Here is a 16,928-nt window from a genome sequence, read left to right as displayed (position 1 = left end):
TATTTTTTTCATACGCTTCAGTGTTGGGAGTCCTCTTAGTGCTTTCCAAGCTTTTTTTCCTAATATTTAGAGTTTTGATAATATTTGAAAGTTTATTTGACCAATTTTTGAATTTATCTTTCGACCAGAGATCAACTACCGGCAGCGGGGATCCGCTGTCGGTGAAGATCAAGCTTCATAGAGGATCTTCACCGGAAGGCCCAGGCTTGGGCCTATTTCACACCTTTTTCGCCATTACGGAGAAGAGATACCTCTTCAAACTCTGTGTGAAATGTGGACTAAGGAATGGTTTTGTGAAGGATCGACACCACAAATGTCTTTACTGCCTGCATCCAGACCACGATGAAGAGGTATGCGAGATCTGCTGTGGTTTTTCGAAAAAAGACCAAGAAGGGACCGCTTCAGCAGGCTGGCGGCATGGTGAAAATCGGGTAAGACCTCTGACTCGGCCTCTGGGCATGATCGGGCTTCTCCCAGGGCCGGTCGGTCCCACGATCGAACTCCCTCGGGTAAGAGGTTGAGGTTCTTTGAGGACACCCCGTCCACGCGGTCCAAAAGGATGGCAAGGCTGCATGCCACGGATCGCACTAGGTTCGCCTCTACTGCTGATCCCGGCCCTGGAAGGAAAAGGTCACCATCACCGACCACATTTACAGTGAGCCTGCCAGCGAGATTCACGCATTCAAAGAGAAAGTCCTTGATCCCTTCACAACTCTGCGTACCATCGTTGAACAAGGCGACAAAGGAGAAATCCATGATGGGCCCTTCTCTGCCTCCACCAACTCCTCAACCAGCCAAGACAGCCCCATTATCAACTCCGTCATCATTGGCCACTACGAAGACTGCTGTTGCCACCTCGTCAACAACCACTACTACTTCGAAGTGAGGGCAGACCACGATGGCGGTACCCACAGTTACAACAACGGCTACTCTGTGGGTGTCCTTACCTGCACAGAGGGTAGTAACTCCCATGGCTGGGGCGAAGCACCCCGGAAAGGAGACAGCAGCCTCTCGCCCCCGGAAGATGCAGGAAAGGGGAGGGAGTAAGGCTCTGACAATCCTTAAGAGGAGTGCAGAACTAGGAGTGAAACCGAGTGTGCCTGATGAGGGTGACGATCTGCCCGAGGGCTCCTATTCAGACCACGAAGGGGGCCAGGGACCCTTGTAGGAAGGTGGGTCACCGCCGGGTGAACCCGATCGCATAGCTCTACAGAGGAGACGTGCCAGCCCAGGGCCTTCCCCTCTCGTTTCATCTGCACCTCAACCCAGAGATGTTTCGTTGGACATCCTGACCATGCTGTACACGCTGGCGTCAGAAATTCAGCAGAGGCTGCCGCCCACACCAGGCCCTGCTCTGTCAGGGGGGAGTCCTAGGCCGCTTTGGGCAGTCCTTCGAGGCGCAACTGCAAGTCAAAGGACTCTGCTTGTCCGGGGCACCAACGGAAACTTCCACCACTGCCTCCTCTACCTTGGGATTTGACCCCAACGGGGGACCCTGCCACGCTCACAGACACGGGCATGGATACCGCGACAGACACCAACAAGGCTGATGACTTTGTGCCTGCGGACAAGGAGTCCGCAGGTGCGGATGACCTTTACAGGTCCTCTCCACCCGCTGAGGTTCGGCTCCTTTTCATTCAGTGATGTCCAGGGCCTCTGAACTTTTTCAACTGATGCCTGAGGAGAAGAAAAAAAGAAGGGTTTCTTTTGTCAACGTTGCCAGTTCAGGTGGAGGAACTTCATGTCCGTCCCTTTGTTGAACGATATCTGTGATGATGAGCATATTTCAAACACCAGAAGAAATGCGCATTGGCTGCCCTTTCGTGAGCGCATTATCTTCGAAACATTAGCCATTAGCCACAAATGCCTTCTGAACACTGCTTCTAGGTACCTCTCCCAAAAACTTGAAAAAGCGCAATCATCAAGACCCACCAGCTGTGAGGCCTAGCGTTGTTGAAGAACCAACGCCCCGCCCAAGCGGGACCAGCTCGAGAAGAAATAGAGAGTCCCAGACTATTCCCAGCCTTCACCTGACTCTATGGTCTCAGCCGCGTCCAGGACACGTTCTGCCAATCCGTCGTCCTCATCCATGGTACCTCCAGACTAGGAGGGGAAGAAGCTGGACACTATGGGGGAAAAGGATTATCTATATGGCTGCCAGCACCATTAAGGCTTCTACCGCGCTGGCCATTTTGTCACGCTATGACCGGGAGCTCTGGTATAAACTGGGCCCGAGTGACAGTGGACATTGCTTACACTGGATTCCATCAGATGGGAAACAGAGTGTCTCTTCATCAGCAGGGATGGTTGAAAGCCACCAACTTCAGGCCTGCCGTTCCCTCTAAGGTGTTCGACTTGCTATTCAACGGGGAGAACCTGTTTGGCAAGGCAGTCAACGAGTCTCTTCAACTAATCAATACTGACACAGAGACGGCACGTTCGATGGGGAACCTACAGCAACGTCGGTTGTCGTCCTATCGTTCCTCATTGGGAAAATCTGGCAAGTCCCCCAAGGGCTACACCGCCCCTTGTCGGCAGCCTTCCTGTTACATGACGCAGGAAGCGTACAGAGGCCGCTCGCAGGCATACAGCAGCGAAGGACTGCACTGGCACAGCCCGTAGTTCAGTGTCCCGGCACCTAAGCAGTCCTGAACCGGCTGTGGACTCGGGCCCCCACTCGTGTACCCCATTGGTAGGATGGCTGATGGAGTTTGTCAGCTCGTGGAAGACCATCACCACTAACAGATGGGTGCTGGACGCTCTCGGTTGGAGGTCCAATCCATGTAAAAAAAAAAAAAAAGTGGGCATTAGAACCCGCTCCCCAGCACCTCCGGGGTGTACTCCAGATACTTTCTGGTCTGCAAGAATGAGGGGGGGGGGGGGCGGGTTAAGGCCGATCGTGGACCTGTGATGCCTTAACAAGTACCTGAAGTCCCAGAAGTTCAGGATGGTCACTTTGCAGCACATGCTCAGCCAACTGGAAGAAGGCGACTTCCTGGCGTATCTGGACCTGAAGGACGCCTACTGTTAGGGAGAATTCTCATTTCATGGCTAATTTCCCTTACCTAGCGAGTCCCTCAGCAGCTTTGCTGGATCTCTGGAGTTGTTTCTTTTCCACTTGGTAAGAGTGTGAGCTTTTCACCACTATTACGTGTATTTTTCTATGTGTTTTACCTATTTTTGGGATTGTGGGCTCTGGAGCACACCACTTCAGTAGCCCCCTTCTTTGTTGTCAGACCGCACCTTCTGTGCAGTGGCACAGGGTTGTCGTTTAGACTTCCCACCGACTCCTTTTCTGAGGTGACTACTGAACCCCAGAAAAGGGTAAAGTTACCATTAACTTTACTTAGTCAAAACTAACCACAGATCCAGTGCACCCCATCTTACATGGAGTACTGGAAGGGTTAACTCTTAACTCTTTTTCAACTGTACCTCGTAGAGCATTGTTTCGCTCTTAACATTTAGACATGGCTGGTGGCAGTGGTATCTACACTAAATTTCTACCGCGGTTATCTTATATAACCGTGGTAACATTGAAGGCTATTGCGTTCGCCTTAACCTTAAACCCGCTTGACCAAATCCTTTTTCGTTTGGCTCCGGTGCGGTTTATTCGACATTTCTTTTTGTTAAACTTCTTCTTGTGTTTTACTTTGCGCGGCAAACTAGGTTTGCCTTCTTTGTTCACTGTCTTTTGGCGGGCTTCTACCTAGAAGCCCTCCTCAAGGCCCCTGGGTGTCTAGGTGGGCTGAATGTGAGGGAGGGGTGTAGTCACCCCCTGCACAGGGTATCCTAGGAAACCCAAGTCGCACTTTGTCATGATTGGCAAGGGTAGTTGTCCGGGCTGGACAACCCCCCTGCTGGGTGATTGACAGCCAGGCTGTGTTAATGGGGGGTTTCGCATAAAAGGCAGGTCTCTTGGGCTAGAAGTCAGAGAGTCGCCACTGGAACTACAAGGAACCGAAGAGAAGCAGAGAGAACGACGGCTGCTGCAACTACCCTGTCACGGTGAAGCCCTGCTGCAGTCCTGAGCTATCTGCCCTTCAACGACTAAGAGGAGATCCAGTCCGGAGTCTTCTTCCCTTGAGCGTGGTGGGGATAACCAGCTCGTCTTCCACAGCCAGAGGATCCTCTTCCTTGGTCGAAATCGCTGCACACAGCTGTAGTGGTCCGGATAGCCATTTGAAGAGCCTCTCCTGTGTTTTTAAGGAGCGCACCTTTTATTCGTTGTCGCTGCTGCCGGCTTCATCCCTGTGTGGTGCAGACCCCCTTCAGACGTTCTCCTTCACAACGAAGCTCCAGGAATCGTGTGACTGCGGGAAACCAACAGGAACAACTGCCAGGGCACCAGCTGCATCATTGGAATAAGGTACTGTGTTCTGCTTGAGGAAACTGGGTGAACCCCTTTTCTTAATTTCCAAGGATTGCGCTCGTCTTCCCTCCTTCTTATAACTTTTGCGTCTGAACATTGACAATATCGAAGTACTCTTGGCTACTTTGAATCGTGAACTATCTGACTTTGTGATCTTCAGCAACAGGCCTCGGTGCCACTTGACCCTGGCTCCGGCCCTTTGACTTTTGAACTCTTGTCTATGAGTGTTTCTCAATTCTGTCTGCCTAACCAAAATATTGCCTGTGATTTTTGCCTCCAACTCCCTCTGAGTATCTCAGGTGCTAAGTGTGTTTTTGCGCCAGTAGCATTTCATGTAACGGATACGCGTTTAATTAGTAGACAGAACTGTCAAAAAGTCATTGCAATCGTATTCGCGGTAACATGTTATGTGCCTAACACTGGTTCATTCAAACACAGGGTACTTACCTTGAGACATACTGTACAAAGTGAATTGGTTAGTTGTAGTATATTTAACGTGTGGTTTGTGTTTAAGTTTAATAGAAGTGTTGTGTTTATAACAAATGGTTTAAAAATAAATGTACTTATATTTTTTACCTGAAACCTTGAGTCAGTGTTTGCTTCAGTCACAGTAATAGTGGTCCCTTTGTGTAATCTCTGCTACTGCTCATATACTCTTGAGATAAACTTGGCTGCTCCGCCACTGCTACCATTCTGACATAGTAGTACAGGCTTGTACCAAAGGTAAAACTTGTATTGCCACCTGTAGTCTTAATTGTGTGTAGTGGTCCCTAAGGGCACTGCACAGGATTCTGCCTAACACCTACTTCCACATCCCCATGCATCGGAAGCACTGCAAGTTCCTGTGGTACTGCTACGTCCCATCCCCTTTCCTCCATACTGCATAGGTGTCCCTCGCTAGGGATGGGAGACAGAACCTGTTTCACCAGAAAAAACCTTCTTCCCCTTTTAGGTTTAGAGGCGTGCAGGGGCGCGGCCCTGGGAGCATGCGCTCCCCTGATTCCACCCACTGGTGCCACTCCCCAAGTCCCCTTTCTGCGTCAACGGGAATAGGCCGTTTTCACCAGTGCTACTGGGTTTGGTTTCGGCCTTGTAATTTCACACAATCTTCCCCAGATTCTTTCTTCTATCTTTTGTCTTCAGTTTTGTTCAATCAGTTACTCGGTCCTCTGGCGCCACGCTCCACCCCGGCGCATGTCGACGTCAGCAGGCTTCAGCAGGTGTCCTGCCTGCGAAGGGCTCTTCCCTACGTCTGTTAGGCAGAATCCTGTGCAGTTCCCTTGGGGAGCACTACAGAAGATTAAGACTACAGGTGAGAGCAATACATCCCCTTTGGTATCAGTCTGTACCACAAAGATTTAGTTGTTAGCTCTGGCTGAGCAGTCAGACTTATCTCAAGAGGGAGATGAGCAGTATTCAGGGTTTATGCAATAGGTCTTCCGTACTATGGGACAAGGAAACACTGACCAAAGCTTTGTAGTAAAAAGAATATATATTTATTTTATACACTTCTAGTTAAACACATCTATCACAGTTATCAAGCAAGTTAAATTCGGTCAAGAAAGTATACACAACTCCCTAGTTAAATTCTAGACAAGTTTGTGCAAGAGTGAAAACTGAGCAAAACGGCACAGTGCAAACCAAACACAAATGGCACTCTAGCAATTTCTCACAAGGGAGGGAAAGCACAAGTTATACAGAAATATCTTCTTACACACCCTAGCAACACTCTTCATACGTTTGTGAACCAGTTTAAGCAAGGCCGTGCATCAGTATAGGAAATACTTAAATGAAAACTGAGCAAAATGGCATTTCACAAGGTTTAAAAGTGAGAAGGAAAGAGTTGTTATAAGAAGTAGGTGCACCAACACAGTTCTAGTTGAGAAGCAATCTACAGAAGGCAGTAATAACACATTTAGCCAGAGTCAGTTGGCCTGTGCCAGAGTCAGTGGTACAGGGCAAGGGCCCAGGAGCAAAATGTTCTTGTAGCTGCAGTCAAGTCTTTGGTTAACGATTTTGAAAAGGTGGATGCAGAAGGTGAAAGACAATGTTAAGAGAGAGGGGCTGCCAACCCAACAGGTAGGTAAAGGATTTAAAACACCTTTAGCTCTACCGCGAAGAAAGGGCGGCCTGGCGGAACAATGTACATTTAAAATGAAGAAGTGGCTCCTGCAGTGGCGTTTGTTCCTGGTAGTTCCTGCAGTTCGGGGGATCCAGCAGAGGAAGAGAGGCTCTCGTCGTGGACGAAGGTTCGAGTTACTGCACTACCCATGGATGAAACCAGCTGCGGTGCTGCCCGACGAATAAAAGGTACGCTCGTTTAAATCGTGGTCCGGGTGGACTGGTGCCTGGCTATCTGGCCTCCGAGTACTGGGTACTGGCGTTTTGACCAATGCAGGTCCAGGAATGCGATTGGCAAACTGGTTGGCTCCACCAGCTCAAGGGAAGAAGGCTATTTCTGATGAAGACCTTCTCTCGTCGTGTGGAGAAAAGTGGTGAGACGCTGTACCAGGGCTTCACCGGTAGTTCAGTCGTTGCAGGGGTCTTTAGCTTCTCTCCTCTTCGGCTTCTTAGTTCCAGTGGCAACTTCTTGCTCTTCCAGTCCTCAGGACCCTGCTTTTATGCAAAAAAAAGCCCCATTCATACAGCCTAGCTGTCACACACAGTGGAGTGGTCATCTTGGCGGGAGACCCTCCAGCCTATCAGGATAGAGTGCGACATGGGTTGCGGAGACAACTCTGCCCAGCGGTCCTACTCCCCCTCCCACACAACGGACCCACCCTAGACTCCGTGGCGCCGAAAGGAGGGCTTCTTGGCAGAAGCCCGCCAAAAGGACGAACAAAGGATCCCTGACCTAGGTTAGGAGTTTAGAGAAAGACACGAGAAAGAAGTTATATTAAAGTTCTGGCAAATAAAACCTGCCGGAGCAAAGTTAATATTAAAGTACATCGGCGGCATGTTAGAGGTTGTCGGAAAATGTCGTAGCCTCGAACAATGGGAAAATCCCATAGGAAAATATTCGCGGTCGATTATTTACAGTAGTAACCACTGCCACCAGCCAGAAACGTTTGAGAGAGGAACTGTACGGTACCCTCTCGAAAATGAACATAAGGGAAAAACTATTAACCCTCCCCAGTACCTCGATAGTAAGATGGGCTGTATTGGTTTAGTTCACAAAAATTGACTAGTAAAGTCAATGGGGACTTTACATGCCCTGGGAGACAGTAGTCAGTCCCGGGGTATGGAGTCTATGTTTGGGGGGTCGCTACGACACCCCTGTGTCACTGCACGGAGGGTGCTGTGTTACACATGTGAATAAAGATGGTTCCTATAGAGGTGAGAGAAACCCCATAAGACATTAAACACAAAAATAGCCTAGAACACACATAGCAAAAAGGTCTAAGAGTGGGAAAAAGAGTCTCCCTCTTAGTAGGAAAAAGAAACAAAACCTTCAAATCCAGCAAAGCTGCTGGGGGACTCTATAGGTAAGGGAAATTAGCCATGGAATGAGAATTCTCCCTAACAACGTCCAACCCCCACGCTCTTTGCCTCCGCTGCTTTGTCCCCGACCATGGCTGGAAAGGTTGTTCCTCGTGTGACGCTCTTATTCTGTGTGCTCTGAAGAACAGGCTAGCTGGGTGAAGGGAACTCTTCGAGAAGTCGGCTCCAGTGAACTTGAAGGACTTCGTCAAGTACAAGTCAAGGCCCAAGGTAGGGGCGCTATTTTTCATCATACCCCACAAGGGTGACTCCTTCCCAAGGAAACGCCAGAGCAGGAGGAACCTTACAGGTTCTCGCACCAGCACATGTACCAAGGCTACTCCAGCTACCGGCCACCAGATCATTAGATCCCTCCGGGAACAGTGCTGATGGACCGCAAGGTTCTTTTACCGGGGTTACACTGAGGGGCTACACCCCAGTACCAGTCAGATGGCCAAGGGTGTGCCTGTACGCAGCACTACCAGGGATGTGGCCGAGGGCAACACTCCTACAGGCCCCGTACTGAGGTGCAGGGTAGGTCTCATGCTCCACCGCCAGGAGTCCTGGAGGAAGCTGGGCCCAGCCAGGCAAGCACCACAACTTTGGCACGTAGTTCGACAAAATAGCCGCCACGCCAGACAAAATGGCAGCTCGTCTTATACCACCCCTAGATGCATAGAACGAGTTTCGAGGTGGGACTGTTCTTAACCAGGTACGTTGCCTACAGCTTATCCATCAACATCGCAGGACAGATTTACCCCACAATAGGCAAGACAGAGTACGCACCGGCTACAGCAGTCATCCGCTACCCCGTCAATATCACCTGCCACCCCAACGACGTGCGAGGACAGGTTTTTTTGAAAGGTTCCTCACTCTCACAAGATCTCCTCAGATGGGGCCATCCTTTGGGATGTGATCAGGGACATGGTCCTGCCGGCCCCTCCGCAGGTGCCTATCGTCATTCCTCCTATGCCTCCGGCGGTTTATAGTCAAAAAGTCGAATCCAATAATGTCGAAAGTCAAAAAGTCGAAAACAAAAAGTCGAAAACAAAAATGTCGAATTTTTTTTTTGGTTGCTTTTTTTTTCGAAATGGGGGGGTCACCCCCCCCCAACCCCCCTTTTTTTAAATTTTTTTTTTTGTTTTACCCCTTTTTTTTTACCCCCGGAGCACAAAAAAAATATATAAATAACAAAAATAAAAATTCGACATTTTTGTTTTCGACATTTTTGTAATTCGACATTATTGGTTCGACATTATGACTGGACACCGCCTCCGGCGCCGCAGGCCCCCCCTGCAGCCCCCGCTGCCCTTGCCGGCTCCTTCGATTCCGGCTCCCCTGCCTCCCACCGTTCAGGCGGTTTCACGCCAGCCTCCACATCAGCCTCCGGTTCCCACACCGCAGCCCTCCGCGCCCAGCACTCCTCCACCCGCTCCGGGTCCCCTCGTGGACATTGATGAGGAGGAGGACCCCGACACGCCATCTTCAGCCAAGGCCTTCTATGAACAGCTTGCAGGTTTGGCAGAATATTTGGGGCTTCCGCAACCACAGGTCGAGCAACCGGAGGCGGGTTTCCTGGCCGAGGTCTACACTCTACGCCCCACGGCTAGAATGGGGATCCGATGCAGAAGGATGTTGTCGCCTTGGCCAAAAAGGGATGGCTTAAACACCATTTGGCCCAGCCTGTCAATCAGCCCCTAGACGCCAAATGTAGGCAATTGGAGGGGGATACTCTCTTGCTGTCGGCACACCCTCAACCGCACTCTTCGGTGATCGCTGCAGCGTCACTCTACTCCAAGCCTCAGTTGTCTTCGGCCACCTCGTCCTCAACACTGCTAGGCAAGGAGGAGAAGATCTTGGAGGCTTACGGAAAGAAGGTTTATTCCAACGGCCCACTGCACCTTCGACTATCAAACACGGATGCCATGCTGGCAGCCGTTAACCAGAGGCTTTGGCGGGAAATAGCTGACCTCCTTCCAGAACTTCTGGTGTAGAACCAGGCACGTTTCACGGTGGGGCCGGCCAAAGCTAAATTGGTGGCGCAAGACACCTCAGGCCGTGCCATCTGCATAGCCACGGACATGAGAAGGACTGCCTGGCTACGGGCTACCGAGTTCAACCCGGATGTGCAGGAACGCATATTGGACCTTCCATTCGAGGGTAGCGACCTCTTCCATACCACCACTGATGAGGAGCTAAATACAAAGAAAAACAATTCCCAAACTGCAAAGTCTTTATCAAGCCTCACAAAGGCCACGGCCAAGGCATACACCCAGTCGCATCAATGCTCTGATAAGGCGCAGGCGTTCGGTGGGTTCCGGGGCTTCCAAGAACGGAGGTCTAGACAGCCGACCGTTCTCCGAGTCAGCATTGGTGAAAACAACAAAGGGGGGGGGGGGGAGAAAGGCTTCTTTCAGTGCCCCTCCTCCGCACCAGCCTCAGAGGGAAAGAAAGCATGACAGACCCCTTTGGACCCACAGGTCTCTGGTGGGGGGCACGCTTGCACTTCACGCTCAGTGTTGTCATTAGAGGTTTGTGAACCTCTGGATGCTCTCCGTATTATCCACGGGTTCCGCCTACCGATCCCTCCCTTGCCTCTCCTCTCTCCTCCCCTCCACTCCCACAGATTGTGACGAAAACTCTGTTGGCGGAAATTCGTTCGCTCGTAGAGAGCCAGGCAGTGGAAGAAGACCCAACCTCCCAGAAAGGCTTGGGCTTCTACTCCAGGATTTTCGCCATACAATAAAGAACCAAGCTGGGCTGGCCTGAGAGTTATGTTGACATTCTCCACCCTCAACCTCTCCCTCCCTCTTCAAATATTCAAGATGGTTACACCACCACTCATTGATGAGACTCTGTGCAGGGGAGACTGGATGTGCTCCCTAGATCTGAAGGACGCATATCTACACGTCCCAATTTGGCAGCCTCATCAGTCCTTTTTACGGTTCAGGATCATGGGCTTCCATTTTCAGTACAAGGTTACTACCCTTTGGACTCAACTCGGGCCCCAGGGCATTTATCAGACTTATGAATGCAGTGGCTGCCCTCCTCAGGGCCCAGGGCCGCCATGTCTACCCGTACCTGGACGACTGGCTTGTCAGGGCGAGATCCCCAGAGGAAGTTCACCACACTTCCTCTGCGCTGACGATTACACTCCACAAACTGGGATTTTCTATCAACCGCAGGAAGTCTCAGCTGCAACCTACACAGAGCCTGACCTTTCTGGGTCTCGTATGGGACACGAGCTCCGAGAGAGTTTTCCCTTTGGAAGACAAGATTATGGCCATCAAGAAAGCCACAGGTCACTTTCTCAGCCGAGAGGTGACCTCAGCCTGGTAATACCAGCATCTGTTGTGTATCATGGCAGCGCTCCTACTGGCTGTAACCCACACGAGATTCATGATGAGGAGATTACAGCTTCACTTCACAGCCTCATGGAATCAGGAGCGATGCTCCCAAGCGGCGCTTGTCAGCATTCCTCCCTTTCTCCACCCGGACCTAGCCTGGTGGTCCAGGGACTGCCACTTGCGGACGGGCAAGCCCTTCCGGCAGGAAGCACCACAAGTCATCATAACCACGGATTCCTCCCTGGAAGGCTGGGGCGCTACCCTGGACAAGAACAGTGTTCATGGAGTCTGGTCCCTCGAGGAACAGGAGGCCTATATCAACTAGTTGGAGCTCAAAGCTATCTGGCTCCCTCGCAAGGCTTTACTGCCACTTATCAGTGGCAAGGTGGTACTCATTCAGATGGACAACTCCACCAGCATGTATTATAGCAACAAGCAGGGTGGCACCGGGTCCACTCTGCTGTGCAATTTAGCGGTCAGCATGTGGGAGTGGGCCCTGGAGAACGACATTTACTTGCGTGCAATACACATCCCGGGGGAGTCCAACCTGGAGGCGGGCAGGCTCAGCAGACTGGGAGCCGACAATTAAGAATGGCAATTGAAGGATCGGGTCCTGCTGGGGATCTTCAGCAGATGGGGGCATCCTCTGCATCATCAGGTGGATCTCTTCGCCACCTGGTCCAACGGGAAGTGCCCGCAGTTCACCTCTTGGCAGGGACAGCATTTGCATTCCCTCCCATTCCCCTGGTCCACAGGGTGCTCTGCAAATTAAGAGAATCCTGTCACCTCTGCATCATTCTGATAGCTCTGTGGTGGCCAGCGAGACCATGGTTCTTGGAGCTGCTCAGCCTCTCGGACAAGCCACCCATTCACCTGCCATTTGGCCAGGCTCACCTTCTCTCGCAGCAGGGGGGCAGGGTCATCCACCCTGCTCTGCAGAAGTTAGCCCTTGCAGTCTGGTTCCTGAACAGGTCACACTAAAGCATCTGAGCCTGTCGCAAGCGAACCTAGACATCATTCAGGGCTCTAGGAGCCATGCTACTAGGAGCCAGTGCAAGAGTAAATGGACTAGGTGCTGTCACTGGGCGGACTCTAAGGAGATCGACCCCCTTACTTAGATGTTGGAAGACGTGCTATCATTCTCTGCGCACCTCGCACACCCAGGGATGCACATAGACACATGCCACACCTACCTGGCAGCCATAGGAGCCATTTACGCTACGTCTTTCGTTTTCCCCTGCCTTGGAGTGACTCAGCAGTCCTTGCAGAGCTCTGCAGAACACAGTCTGCACGAAGCATCGCTCGCACGCAGCCACCAGGACTGTACATCACACAAAGATTTTGCGGATCCCAGTCCTGCACATGAGGAGCCCAGACTGGCAATTTCCCAGCGACGGCCCCACACACGAGTACCTGATGGAATCTCTTCCACTCAGCAGACCCCCACACAGACCATGTCCTGATGAATGCCGTGATAGACACGAGGCCCATCTAGCCCCCTGAGACGGCAGAAACACCTCGGTGTAGACGCACTTTTTACCTACAGTGTAGCATCACTGTCTTCATCAAGAACACTATGTTTTTCGTTTTCGTTTTTACTTGTTCAAATGCACTTACCTTTAATGCTGTTCACTAGATTTTGATAGTTACTGAATTGTCTTTTGTCCTGTTATACAAGCATTCACCGGCATCACTGGTGTCTGCATCCATGGTCTATATGTGTGTTACAAAAAGTAATGTTTGGTGAAAAAATGTTGACTCATCAATCAAATGCCTTCTATGATGTTTGATATAATACAATCCAAATAATCGTTTTAGTAAGATACCATCACTTGAGTGTCTGTGTTCATTTACTCTAGACCACGGGGTACACAGGAGAGCGTGAAGGTGATCCTTCGTTCAACCTATTCAATTGTATCCGTATCTATAAGTAGCCATAGGAGCCTGCAGGAACTTTGAGGAGGTTGCTTTCTCTTTCTCCAACCCAGTGGTTTAGCGACATCTGTCGGGCCACACCAGGCTCTACCCGCCCATTAAGAATTCACACCCTGTGTGGGACCTCAATGTGCCCTTGCGCACAAACCATTCCAGCCAATGGCGTCCACGGACATCAGGCTTGTCACCATTATAACAGCGCTTTTGGTGGGGCTTACGTCTGTGCATAGGGTTAGTGAGATCCAGGCTCTGGTGGCTTCAGAACCCTACACCACTTTTCACAGAGATAAGGTGGTCCTGAGAACGCACCCGGCGTTTCTACCTAAAGTAGTCTCTTCGTTCCATCTGAATGAAGAGATAGTGTTACCTACCCTCTTTGTGGATCCTAAGGACGTCACTCAAAGGGTCTTGCATTGTCTGGATGTCAGACGCGCTCTGAAATACTATCTGGACAGCAACAAGAGCTTCCGCAAGTCGGACACTCTTTGTCACCTTTGGGGGGGGTCAAGGCCGGGTTATCGGGCGTACAAGGCCTCTATAGCAAGGTCTATGGTTTCGGCCATGAAGGAGGCTTTTGAGGGGCAGCACAAGCCACTTCCAGCAATTATGCATGCCCATGCTGTCGGAGCAAAGGCCACAGTGGTCGCCTTCCAGAGCCAGGTCCTGTGGCAGGTCATCAGCAGGGCGGCCTCTTGGGCCTCCCCTTCTGCCTTCTGCACGCACTGTTTGGATGCCGGCTCTAGGGCTTTCGGACAGACGGTTCTATGGAACTTGTTTTTTTAAGGAGGGTCACCTCTCCACCCTGGGACTACATTCAGTTGTAATCACCCATGCAGTATGAAGGAAAGAGGACGGAACGTAGGAGTAAATATAGGTTACTCAACGTAGTGACTAACATACTCCTAGTGCATAGTGCCCTTTCCTCCATACATCCCAGCATCCTCCCCCCTAATAAAACTGGTGTCATTAGACAGTGTTAATATTGTCGACGCGTCAATGGGGATTGAAGAGTGGCGCCGGTGGGCGGAGTCAGTGGAGCGCATGCTCCCATGGCTGCGCCCCTGCACGCCTCTAAATTTAAAGGGGCAGAAGGTTTTTTTAGTGAAAAGGGTTCTGTCTCCCGTCCCTAGAGAGGGACACCCTTGCAGTATGGAGGAAAGGGTACTATGGACTAGGAGTATGTTAGTCACTACGGTGAGTAATCTATAATTTCGTGGTCAAGGGTAGCACTATCAGTTCAAGGGATTTCCCTTCGGCCTGAAATCGGCTCAGAGGGTCTTCACGAAGTGCTTATCTCCAATGGCGAAGTATCTTTGTTTTGTGGGCATCCACGTCTACCCTTACCTGGACAGTTGGCTGGTTCGATCCCACTTGCATGCTCTGGCGTCTGCTGACGGAGCTGGAATTATCCATAAGTTATTCAAAGTCCTGCTTGAAGCCATCTCAGAACGCTCTGTTTCTGGGGGCATGACTCAACACAGTGGCGTGCCTGGCAGCTCCCTCGGAATAGAGAGTGGTAGCCATCCTAAGGACTGTGCACCGCCTGTCGGCGCAGTTGGCTACTGTGCGAGCCATTAAGTCGCCGTTGGGCATGATGTCCTCCTGCAGCAACCTTCTCCTCCTTTGCAGACTACAGGTGAGACCTCTCCAGGAGTTTATGGATGCGAGATGGCTGCAAGTCTCGGGATCCTGGACAAACAAAATCCCCCTTAATAAGGAGTGAGCAAAACATTGGTGGGGCGTGCACTCTCATCTCACGAAAGAAGCCCAATTCCAAGTCCCTCTTTACCAGAAGACAGTCAATTCGGATGCTTCTCTGGAGGGTTAGGGAGCTCATACCGGACAGTTGCACGCCAGAGTCCTCTTTGCACCTGCTTGGCTGCAGCAAATCTGTCATCCAGACCTGCTATGTCTGTCAGCGGTTACTTCCATTAAACGTCTGTCCAGAGAGGGAGGAGCGATTGTGCACCACGACCCAGCGTCCCGGAACCTCAGGGCCTTGCTCCTGCAGCCCTAGAGATTGAATATTACGCTTTACCTGCGGAGTGTAAGGACATCCTGGCCAAGGTCAGGGCCTCCACAGCATTGACATACTACCGCCATAAGTGGAAGTGTTTATCCGTGTGGTGCCGGGCCCAGATTATTACCCCTTTGCGTGTCACAGCCCTGCAGATCTTGCCATACCTACTTTCCTTGCCCAAGGCTGGACTGGCTCATGCCTCTATCAGGGTGCACTTGGCCAACATATTTCGCTACACCAGGGCGCCGGGTCGCCTTCTCTCTGGTTGCACAGACTCGCCAAGGAGTTCTTCAAAGGACTCTTCAGGACTTTTCCACCAGTGAAGGCTCCTGCCCTGGGCTCCTTTTGAGCTGGTGCATCAGGCACAGCTCAAGTTTCTATCGTGGAATACTGCTTTCCTCGTGGTGATCTGGCGATTGGCTCTTTGAGCCTGAATCCCACACCTGATGTTGGCCCCTTTGTACCACACATGCACCATCATCACAGTTTGGGCTTCTCCCTGAACATAAAGAACTCCCACATTTTGCTGTCCGATGCCCTCCAGCCCATATTGGTCTTGGATACTTGCCCGAGTTGGGCTTTCCCTCTCAAAGATCAGGGAAACTACTGTCTTTCAGTTGGTCCAGGTATCTTAGTTACAGAGGATCGTTTCAGTCTCCACCTTTCTGCGTCTTCTGGTCCTCCTGGATCCTGGTGGTGAGTAGGGCCAGTTTTGCATGAGGTCATTCCAGTGACTACTTCAGTCTTTGCTATCAGTACCAGTGTATCGTGTTAATATTGTTGCGGGTCTCAGGTGCAGTGTGTCAAGATCTCCGGTGATGGGCCCTGCAAAACAACATGCTGAGAGGAGTGTTTTTTTGCTACCCTTGCCACAACTGACAGTGCTGACAGATGCCTACTTGAAAGGCTGGGTGTCTCATCTGCAAAAACGTATGCCAAGTGTCCTCGATGAAAGCTCGGTAACACATCAACTTGCTGGAGCCATGGACTTTCAGGCTGGCCCTCATTGCATTCTTCCCTTCTGTGTTTACTGGAAATAGACCATGAATACATCAGTCCTGTATTATAAATTTCTTTGTGAACATAAATATATGTATCCAATATCGCTCGGAATACCTTCGCAGGGGGCGTAGTGGACCTCGACTCGGCTGTCGATCCGTCTTGTCGGTGCTTCATCGTCGGCTCCGGATGTGACGTTGGGCGTCGTATATATATACTGCGTTACTACGTCCCGTACCCAAGTTCCTTTTTTCCATGCGCTCAACATATATTTTATGATGCTACAGATTGTGGTATCTTTCACAAGGGTTTTTTCTTCCCTCGGTAAGCTTATTGTGTTAACCTCTTATGGGCTGGTTAGCCTTTTCTCTCTCTGCTTTCCTATGCAGCTGTCGAGCTTGGGGGAAAACGGAGAAACTGAGGTTTGGGGCGTAGTGATATATATATGACGTCACGTCCAGAGCAGACAACCAAGCAAGACTGGTCGACGATCGGCGGCTGAGTCAAGGTCCACTACGCCCTCTGTTGAAGTTTTTCCAAAGCAGCAGAGCTGGGTGAGGATATCTATCAGATGAGGAACCTGCAGGAGATTAATCCATAGAAAGAACGTTACAGTAAATAATGTATCCTTTTCTACTCTGAGCAGCACATAGGTGGCTTCTGAACGGAGGAGGTACAAAGATTGGGATCTGTCAGAGGTGCTCATGAATCTTGTTGCTACAACATGAACTTTGACAGCAGCATCTTATTTATTCAGTAGTTCTGATTGAGTTCCTCA

The 16,928-nt window shown here is 50.8% G+C and overlaps 1 protein-coding gene across 2 annotated transcripts in view; it reads left to right on the top strand.

The window, feature by feature from the left end:
* SMCHD1 (structural maintenance of chromosomes flexible hinge domain containing 1) overlaps nt 1-16,928 on the top strand; it is a 3,133,956-nt gene that overhangs the window by 2,556,737 nt on the left and 560,291 nt on the right. The window lies entirely within an intron of this gene.

Source organism: Ambystoma mexicanum, chromosome 5q, assembly GCF_040938575.1.
Source record: "Ambystoma mexicanum isolate Mex_15411 chromosome 5q, UKY_AmexF1_1, whole genome shotgun sequence".
NCBI lineage: Eukaryota > Metazoa > Chordata > Amphibia > Caudata > Ambystomatidae > Ambystoma > Ambystoma mexicanum.
Note: the sequence above shows the minus strand (reverse complement) of the source record. Positions and strands in the feature narration are given on the sequence as shown.